This window comes from Diospyros lotus, chromosome 1 (assembly GCF_014633365.1).
Source record: "Diospyros lotus cultivar Yz01 chromosome 1, ASM1463336v1, whole genome shotgun sequence".
In the NCBI taxonomy this organism is placed as follows: Eukaryota; Viridiplantae; Streptophyta; class Magnoliopsida; order Ericales; family Ebenaceae; genus Diospyros; species Diospyros lotus.
The window spans coordinates 286076-297596 of NC_068338.1; positions in this window are offsets into that span (position 1 = coordinate 286076).

Consider the following 11521-nt stretch of genomic DNA (forward strand, 5'->3'; position numbering starts at 1 on the left):
TTAATTTAGTTAGTACGACAAACTTTCTCTTTTCATATCATTTTAAGTGTATTTTTATTTTGGAGTCAAAGTGAAATCTTCAGAAGATTTAGGGCTTTAACGTGATTTTCGGTACAGTAATCCAAAACCGAATCGATTGCAGGGAATGCTCCGTAGCCCAGATTTCTAAAAAAAATTATATGACATGACCTAGAATTTAAAACCGATTATTATGACATCGAAAAAAATCTGATCGGAAACAACTTTTCGTGCACCGAAAATTAACGCCGAAAAACCGAGTCGTCGTAATTGATTGAAAAAAAGTCAACACAACCCGAATACACTTTAATTTAGTTAGTACGACAAACTTTCTCTTTTCATATCATTTTAAGTGTATTTTATTTTGGAGTCAAAGTGAAATCTTCAGAAGATTTAGGGCTTTAAACGTGATTTTCGGTACAGTAATCCAAAACCGAATCGATTGCAGGGAATGCTCCGTAGCCCAGATTTCTAAAAAAAATTATATGACATGACCTAGAATTTAAAACCGATTATTATGACATCGAAAAAAATCTGATCGGAAACAACTTTTCGTGCACCGAAAATTAACGCCGAAAAAAACGAGTCGTCGGAATTGATTGAAAAAAAGTCAACACAACCCGGAATACACTTTAATTTAGTTAGTACGACAAACTTTCTCTTTTCATATCATTTTAAGTGTATTTTTATTTTGGAGTCAAAGTGAAATCTTCAGAAGATTTAGGGCTTTAACGTGATTTTCGGTACAGTAATCCAAAACCGAATCGATTGCAGGGAATGCTCCGTAGCCCAGATTTCTAAAAAAAATTATATGACATGACCTAGAATTTAAAACCGATTATTATGACATCGAAAAAAATCTGATCGGAAACAACTTTTCGTGCACCGAAAATTAACGCCGAAAAACCGAGTCGTCGGAATTGATTGAAAAAAAGTCAACACAACCCGGAATACACTTTAATTTAGTTAGTACGACAAACTTTCTCTTTTCATATCATTTTAAGTGTATTTTTATTTTGGAGTCAAAGAAATGAAATCTTCAGAAGATTTAGGGCTTTAACGTGATTTTCGGTACAGTAATCCAAAACCGAATCGATTGCAGGGAATGCTCCGTAGCCCAGATTTCTAAAAAAAATTATATGACATGACCTAGAATTTAAAACCGATTATTATGACATCGAAAAAAATCTGATCGGAAACAACTTTTCGTGCACCGAAAATTAACGCCGAAAAACCGAGTCGTCGGAATTGATTGAAAAAAAGTCAACACAACCCGGAATACACTTTAATTTAGTTAGTACGACAAACTTTCTCTTTTCATATCATTTTAAGTGTATTTTTATTTTGGAGTCAAAGTGAAATCTTCAGAAGATTTAGGGCTTTAACGTGATTTTCGGTACAGTAATCCAAAACCGAATCGATTGCAGGGAATGCTCCGTAGCCCAGATTTCTAAAAAAAATTATATGACATGACCTAGAATTCAAAAACCGATTATTATGACATCGAAAAAAATCTGATCGGAAACAACTTTTCGTGCACCGAAAATTAACGCCGAAAAACCGAGTCGTCGGAATTGATTGAAAAAAAGTCAACACAACCCGGATACACTTTAATTTAGTTAGTACGACAAACTTTCTCTTTTCATATCATTTTAAGTGTATTTTTATTTTGGAGTCAAAGTGAAATCTTCAGAAGATTTAGGGCTTTAACGTGATTTTCGGTACAGTAATCCAAAACCGAATCGATTGCAGGGAATGCTCCGTAGCCCAGATTTCTAAAAAAAATTATATGACATGACCTAGAATTTAAAAACGATTATTATGACATCGAAAAAAATCTGATCGGAAACAACTTTTCGTGCACCGAAAATTAACGCCGAAAAACCGAGTCGTCGAATTGATTGAAAAAAAGTCAACACAACCCGGAATACACTTTAATTTAGTTAGTACGACAAACTTTCTCTTTTCATATCATTTTAAGTGTATTTTTATTTTGGAGTCAAAGTGAAATCTTCAGAAGATTTAGGGCTTTAACGTGATTTTCGGTACAGTAATCCAAAACCGAATCGATTGCAGGGAATGCTCCGTAGCCCAGATTTCTAAAAAAAATTATATGACATGACCTAGAATTTAAAAACGATTATTATGACATCGAAAAAAATCTGATCGGAAACAACTTTTCGTGCACCGAAAATTAACGCCGAAAAACCGAGTCGTCGTAATTGATTGAAAAAAAGTCAACACAACCCGGAATACACTTTAATTTAGTTAGTACGACAAACTTTCTCTTTTCATATCATTTTAAGTGTATTTTTATTTTGGAGTCAAAGTGAAATCTTCAGAAGATTTAGGGCTTTAACGTGATTTTCGGTACAGTAATCCAAAACCGAATCGATTGCAGGGAATGCTCCGTAGCCCAGATTTCTAAAAAAAATTATATGACATGACCTAGAATTTAAAACCGATTATTATGACATCGAAAAAAATCTGATCGGAAACAACTTTTCGTGCACCGAAAATTAACGCCGAAAAACCGAGTCGTCGGAATTGATTGAAAAAAAGTCAACACAACCCGAATACACTTTAATTTAGTTAGTACGACAAACTTTCTCTTTTCATATCATTTTAAGTGTATTTTTATTTTGGAGTCAAAGTGAAATCTTCAGAAGATTTAGGGCTTTAACGTGATTTTCGGTACAGTAATCCAAAACCGAATCGATTGCAGGGAATGCTCCGTAGCCCAGATTTCTAAAAAAAATTATATGACATGACCTAGAATTTAAAACCGATTATTATGACATCGAAAAAAATCTGATCGGAAACAACTTTTCGTGCACCGAAAATTAACGCCGAAAAACCGAGTCGTCGGAATTGATTGAAAAAAAGTCAACACAACCCGGAATACACTTTAATTTAGTTAGTACGACAAACTTTCTCTTTTCATATCATTTTAAGTGTATTTTTATTTTGGAGTCAAAGTGAAATCTTCAGAAGATTTAGGGCTTTAACGTGATTTTCGGTACAGTAATCCAAAACCGAATCGATTGCAGGGAATGCTCCGTAGCCCAGATTTCTAAAAAAAATTATATGACATGACCTAGAATTTAAAACCGATTATTATGACATCGAAAAAAATCTGATCGGAAACAACTTTTCGTGCACCGAAAATTAACGCCGAAAAACCGAGTCGTCGGAATTGATTGAAAAAAAGTCAACACAACCCGGAATACACTTTAATTTAGTTAGTACGACAAACTTTCTCTTTTCATATCATTTTAAGTGTATTTTTTATTTTGGAGTCAAAGTGAAATCTTCAGAAGATTTAGGGCTTTAACGTGATTTTCGGTACAGTAATCCAAAACCGAATCGATTGCAGGGAATGCTCCGTAGCCCAGATTTCTAAAAAAAATTATATGACATGACCTAGAATTTAAAAACGATTATTATGACATCGAAAAAAATCTGATCGGAAACAACTTTTCGTGCACCGAAAATTAACGCCGAAAAAACGAGTCGTCGGAATTGATTGAAAAAAAGTCAACACAACCCGGAATACACTTTAATTTAGTTAGTACGACAAACTTTCTCTTTTCATATCATTTTAAGTGTATTTTTATTTTGGAGTCAAAGTGAAATCTTCAGAAGATTTAGGGCTTTAACGTGATTTTCGGTACAGTAATCCAAAACCGAATCGATTGCAGGGAATGCTCCGTAGCCCAGATTTCTAAAAAAAATTATATGACATGACCTAGAATTTAAAAACGATTATTATGACATCGAAAAAAATCTGATCGGAAACAACTTTTCGTGCACCGAAAATTAACGCCGAAAAAACGAGTCGTCGGAATTGATTGAAAAAAAGTCAACACAACCCGGAATACACTTTAATTTAGTTAGTACGACAAACTTTCTCTTTTCATATCATTTTAAGTGTATTTTTATTTTGGAGTCAAAGTGAAATCTTCAGAAGATTTAGGGCTTTAACGTGATTTTCGGTACAGTAATCCAAAACCGAATCGATTGCAGGGAATGCTCCGTAGCCCAGATTTCTAAAAAAAATTATATGACATGACCTAGAATTTAAAACCGATTATTATGACATCGAAAAAAATCTGATCGGAAACAACTTTTCGTGCACCGAAAATTAACGCCGAAAAACCGAGTCGTCGGAATTGATTGAAAAAAAGTCAACACAACCCGGAATACACTTTAATTTAGTTAGTACGACAAACTTTCTCTTTTCATATCATTTTAAGTGTATTTTTATTTTGGAGTCAAAGTGAAATCTTCAGAAGATTTAGGGCTTTAACGTGATTTTCGGTACAGTAATCCAAAACCGAATCGATTGCAGGGAATGCTCCGTAGCCCAGATTTCTAAAAAAAATTATATGACATGACCTAGAATTTAAAACCGATTATTATGACATCGAAAAAAATCTGATCGGAAACAACTTTTCGTGCACCGAAAATTAACGCCGAAAAACCGAGTCGTCGAATTGATTGAAAAAAAGTCAACACAACCCGGAATACACTTTAATTTAGTTAGTACGACAAACTTTCTCTTTTCATATCATTTTAAGTGTATTTTTATTTTGGAGTCAAAGTGAAATCTTCAGAAGATTTAGGGCTTTAACGTGATTTTCGGTACAGTAATCCAAAACCGAATCGATTGCAGGGAATGCTCCGTAGCCCAGATTTCTAAAAAAAATTATATGACATGACCTAGAATTTAAAACCGATTATTATGACATCGAAAAAAATCTGATCGGAAACAACTTTTCGTGCACCGAAAATTAACGCCGAAAAACCGAGTCGTCGGAATTGATTGAAAAAAAGTCAACACAACCCGGAATACACTTTAATTTAGTTAGTACGACAAACTTTCTCTTTTCATATCATTTTAAGTGTATTTTTATTTTGGAGTCAAAGTGAAATCTTCAGAAGATTTAGGGCTTTAACGTGATTTTCGGTACAGTAATCCAAAACCGAATCGATTGCAGGGAATGCTCCGTAGCCCAGATTTCTAAAAAAAATTATATGACATGACCTAGAATTTAAAACCGATTATTATGACATCGAAAAAAATCTGATCGGAAACAACTTTTCGTGCACCGAAAATTAACGCCGAAAAACCGAGTCGTCGAATTGATTGAAAAAAAGTCAACACAACCCGGAATACACTTTAATTTAGTTAGTACGACAAACTTTCTCTTTTCATATCATTTTAAGTGTATTTTTATTTTGGAGTCAAAGTGAAATCTTCAGAAGATTTAGGGCTTTAACGTGATTTTCGGTACAGTAATCCAAAACCGAATCGATTGCAGGGAATGCTCCGTAGCCCAGATTTCTAAAAAAAATTATATGACATGACCTAGAATTTAAAACCGATTATTATGACATCGAAAAAAATCTGATCGGAAACAACTTTTCGTGCACCGAAAATTAACGCCGAAAAACCGAGTCGTCGTAATTGATTGAAAAAAAGTCAACACAACCCGGAATACACTTTAATTTAGTTAGTACGACAAACTTTCTCTTTTCATATCATTTTAAGTGTATTTTTATTTTGGAGTCAAAGTGAAATCTTCAGAAGATTTAGGGCTTTAACGTGATTTTCGGTACAGTAATCCAAAACCGAATCGATTGCAGGGAATGCTCCGTAGCCCAGATTTCTAAAAAAAATTATATGACATGACCTAGAATTTAAAACCGATTATTATGACATCGAAAAAAATCTGATCGGAAACAACTTTTCGTGCACCGAAAATTAACGCCGAAAAACCGAGTCGTCGGAATTGATTGAAAAAAAGTCAACACAACCCGGAATACACTTTAATTTAGTTAGTACGACAAACTTTCTCTTTTCATATCATTTTAAGTGTATTTTTATTTTGGAGTCAAAGTGAAATCTTCAGAAGATTTAGGGCTTTAACGTGATTTTCGGTACAGTAATCCAAAACCGAATCGATTGCAGGGAATGCTCCGTAGCCCAGATTTCTAAAAAAAATTATATGACATGACCTAGAATTTAAAACCGATTATTATGACATCGAAAAAAATCTGATCGGAAACAACTTTTCGTGCACCGAAAATTAACGCCGAAAAACCGAGTCGTCGAATTGATTGAAAAAAAGTCAACACAACCCGGAATACACTTTAATTTAGTTAGTACGACAAACTTTCTCTTTTTCATATCATTTTAAGTGTATTTTTATTTTGGAGTCAAAGTGAAATCTTCAGAAGATTTAGGGCTTTAAACGTGATTTTCGGTACAGTAATCCAAAACCGAATCGATTGCAGGGAATGCTCCGTAGCCCAGATTTCTAAAAAAAATTATATGACATGACTAGAATTTAAAAACGATTATAATGACATCGAAAAAAATCTGATCGGAAACAACTTTTCGTGCACCGAAAATTAACGCCGAAAAACCGAGTCGTCGGAATTGATTGAAAAAAAGTCAACACAACCCGGAATACACTTTAATTTAGTTAGTACGACAAACTTTCTCTTTTCATATCATTTTAAGTGTATTTTTATTTTGGAGTCAAAGTGAAATCTTCAGAAGATTTAGGGCTTTAACGTGATTTTCGGTACAGTAATCCAAAACCGAATCGATTGCAGGGAATGCTCCGTAGCCCAGATTTCTAAAAAAAATTATATGACATGTCCTAGAATTTAAAACCGATTATTATGACATCGAAAAAAATCTGATCGGAAACAACTTTTCGTGCACCGAAAATTAACGCCGAAAAAAACAGTCGTCGTAATTGATTGAAAAAAAGTCAACACAACCCGGAATACACTTTAATTTAGTTAGTACGACAAACTTTCTCTTTTCATATCATTTTAAGTGTATTTTTATTTTGGAGTCAAAGTGAAATCTTCAGAAGATTTAGGGCTTTAACGTGATTTTCGGTACAGTAATCCAAAACCGAATCGATTGCAGGGAATGCTCCGTAGCCCAGATTTCTAAAAAAAATTATATGACATGACCTAGAATTTAAAACCGATTATTATGACATCGAAAAAAATCTGATCGGAAACAACTTTTCGTGCACCGAAAATTAACGCCGAAAAACCGAGTCGTCGGAATTGATTGAAAAAAAGTCAACACAACCCGAATAACACTTTAATTTAGTTAGTACGACAAACTTTCTCTTTTCATATCATTTTAAGTGTATTTTTATTTTGGAGTCAAAGTGAAATCTTCAGAAGATTTAGGGCTTTAACGTGATTTTCGGTACAGTAATCCAAAACCGAATCGATTGCAGGGAATGCTCCGTAGCCCAGATTTCTAAAAAAAATTATATGACATGACCTAGAATTTAAAACCGATTATTATGACATCGAAAAAAATCTGATCGGAAACAACTTTTCGTGCACCGAAAATTAACGCCGAAAAACCGAGTCGTCGGAATTGATTGAAAAAAAGTCAACACAACCCGGAATACACTTTAATTTAGTTAGTACGACAAACTTTCTCTTTTCATATCATTTTAAGTGTATTTTTATTTTGGAGTCAAAGTGAAATCTTCAGAAGATTTAGGGCTTTAACGTGATTTTCGGTACAGTAATCCAAAACCGAATCGATTGCAGGGAATGCTCCGTAGCCCAGATTTCTAAAAAAAATTATATGACATGACCTAGAATTTAAAACCGATTATTATGACATCGAAAAAAATCTGATCGGAAACAACTTTTCGTGCACCGAAAATTAACGCCGAAAAACCGAGTCGTCGGAATTGATTGAAAAAAAGTCAACACAACCCGGAATACACTTTAATTTAGTTAGTACGACAAAATTTCTCTTTTCATATCATTTTAAGTGTATTTTTATTTTGGAGTCAAAGTGAAATCTTCAGAAGATTTAGGGCTTTAACGTGATTTTCGGTACAGTAATCCAAAACCGAATCGATTGCAGGGAATGCTCCGTAGCCCAGATTTCTAAAAAAAATTATATGACATGTCCTAGAATTTAAAACCGATTATTATGACATCGAAAAAAATCTGATCGGAAACAACTTTTCGTGCACCGAAAATTAACGCCGAAAAACCGAGTCGTCGGAATTGATTGAAAAAAAGTCAACACAACCCGGAATACACTTTAATTTAGTTAGTACGACAAAATTTCTCTTTTCATATCATTTTAAGTGTATTTTTATTTTGGAGTCAAAGTGAAATCTTCAGAAGATTTAGGGCTTTAACGTGATTTTCGGTACAGTAATCCAAAACCGAATCGATTGCAGGAATGCTCCGTAGCCCAGATTTCTAAAAAAAATTATATGACAGGTCCTAGAATTTAAAACCGATTATTATGACATCGAAAAAAATCTGATCGGAAACAACTTTTCGTGCACCGAAAATTAACGCCGAAAAACCGAGTCGTCGGAATTGATTGAAAAAAAGTCAACACAACCCGGAATACACTTTAATTTAGTTAGTACGACAAATTTCTCTTTTCATATCATTTTAAGTGTATTTTTATTTGGAGTCAAAGTGAAATCTTCAGAAGATTTAGGGCTTTAACGTGATTTTCGGTACAGTAATCCAAAACCGAATCGATTGCAGGGAATGCTCCGTAGCCCAGATTTCTAAAAAAAATTATATGACAAGTCCTAGAATTTAAAACCGATTATTATGACATCGAAAAAAATCTGATCGGAAACAACTTTTCGTGCACCGAAAATTAACGCCGAAAAACCGAGTCGTCGGAATTGATTGAAAAAAAGTCAACACAACCCGGAATACACTTTAATTTAGTTAGTACGACAAAATTTCTCTTTTCATATCATTTTAAGTGTATTTTTATTTTGGAGTCAAAGTGAAATCTTCAGAAGATTTAGGGCTTTAACGTGATTTTCGGTACAGTAATCCAAAACCGAATCGATTGCAGGGAATGCTCCGTAGCCCAGATTTCTAAAAAAAATTATATGACATGTCCTAGAATTTAAAACCGATTATTATGACATCGAAAAAAATCTGATCGGAAACAACTTTTCGTGCACCGAAAATTAACGCAAAAAAACGAGTCGTCGGAATTGATTGAAAAAAAGTCAACACAACCCGGAATACACTTTAATTTAGTTAGTACGACAAAATTTCTCTTTTCATATCATTTTAAGTGTATTTTTATTTTGGAGTCAAAGTGAAATCTTCAGAAGATTTAGGGCTTTAACGTGATTTTCGGTACAGTAATCCAAAACCGAATCGATTGCAGGGAATGCTCCGTAGCCCAGATTTCTAAAAAAAATTATATGACAAGTCCTAGAATTTAAAACCGATTATTATGACATCGAAAAAAATCTGATCGGAAACAACTTTTCGTGCACCGAAAATTAACGCCGAAAAACCGAGTCGTCGGAATTGATTGAAAAAAAGTCAACACAACCCGGAATACACTTTAATTTAGTTAGTACGACAAAATTTCTCTTTTCATATCATTTTAAGTGTATTTTTATTTTGGAGTCAAAGTGAAATCTTCAGAAGATTTAGGGCTTTAACGTGATTTTCGGTACAGTAATCCAAAACCGAATCGATTGCAGGGAATGCTCCGTAGCCCAGATTTCTAAAAAAAATTATATGACAAGTCCTAGAATTTAAAACCGATTATTATGACATCGAAAAAAATCTGATCGGAAACAACTTTTCGTGCACCGAAAATTAACGCCGAAAAAAACGAGTCGTCGGAATTGATTGAAAAAAAGTCAACACAACCCGGAATACACTTTAATTTAGTTAGTACGACAAAATTTCTCTTTTCATATCATTTTAAGTGTATTTTTATTTTGGAGTCAAAGTGAAATCTTCAGAAGATTTAGGGCTTTAACGTGATTTTCGGTACAGTAATCCAAAACCGAATCGATTGCAGGGAATGCTCCGTAGCCCAGATTTCTAAAAAAAATTATATGACAAGTCCTAGAATTTAAAACCGATTATTATGACATCGAAAAAAATCTGATCGGAAACAACTTTTCGTGCACCGAAAATTAACGCCGAAAAACCGAGTCGTCGGAATTGATTGAAAAAAAGTCAACACAACCCGGAATACACTTTAATTTAGTTAGTACGACAAAATTTCTCTTTTCATATCATTTTAAGTGTATTTTTATTTTGGAGTCAAAGTGAAATCTTCAGAAGATTTAGGGCTTTAACGTGATTTTCGGTACAGTAATCCAAAACCGAATCGATTGCAGGGAATGCTCCGTAGCCCAGATTTCTAAAAAAAATTATATGACAAGTCCTAGAATTTAAAACCGATTATTATGACATCGAAAAAAATCTGATCGGAAACAACTTTTCGTGCACCGAAAATTAACGCCGAAAAACCGAGTCGTCGGAATTGATTGAAAAAAAGTCAACACAACCCGGAATACACTTTAATTTAGTTAGTACGACAAAATTTCTCTTTTCATATCATTTTAAGTGTATTTTTATTTTGGAGTCAAAGTGAAATCTTCAGAAGATTTAGGGCTTTAACGTGATTTTCGGTACAGTAATCCAAAACCGAATCGATTGCAGGGAATGCTCCGTAGCCCAGATTTCTAAAAAAAATTATATGACATGTCCTAGAATTTAAAACCGATTATTATGACATCGAAAAAAATCTGATCGGAAACAACTTTTCGTGCACCGAAAATTAACGCCGAAAAACCGAGTCGTCGGAATTGATTGAAAAAAAGTCAACACAACCCGAAATACACTTTAATTTAGTTAGTACGACAAAATTTCTCTTTTCATATCATTTTAAGTGTATTTTTATTTTGGAGTCAAAGTGAAATCTTCAGAAGATTTAGGGCTTTAACGTGATTTTCGGTACAGTAATCCAAAACCGAATCGATTGCAGGGAATGCTCCGTAGCCCAGATTTCTAAAAAAAATTATATGACAAGTCCTAGAATTTAAAACCGATTATTATGACATCGAAAAAAATCTGATCGGAAACAACTTTTCGTGCACCGAAAATTAACGCCGAAAAAACGAGTCGTCGGAATTGATTGAAAAAAAGTCAACACAACCCGGAATACACTTTAATTTAGTTAGTACGACAAAATTTCTCTTTTCATATCATTTTAAGTGTATTTTTATTTTGGAGTCAAAGTGAAATCTTCAGAAGATTTAGGGCTTTAACGTGATTTTCGGTACAGTAATCCAAAACCGAATCGATTGCAGGGAATGCTCCGTAGCCCAGATTTCTAAAAAAAATTATATGACATGTCCTAGAATTTAAAACCGATTATTATGACATCGAAAAAAATCTGATCGGAAACAACTTTTCGTGCACCGAAAATTAACGCCGAAAAACCGAGTCGTCGGAATTGATTGAAAAAAAGTCAACACAACCCGGAATACACTTTAATTTAGTTAGTACGACAAAATTTCTCTTTTCATATCATTTTAAGTGTATTTTTATTTTGGAGTCAAAGTGAAATCTTCAGAAGATTTAGGGCTTTAACGTGATTTTCGGTACAGTAATCCAAAACCGAATCGATTGCAGGGAATGC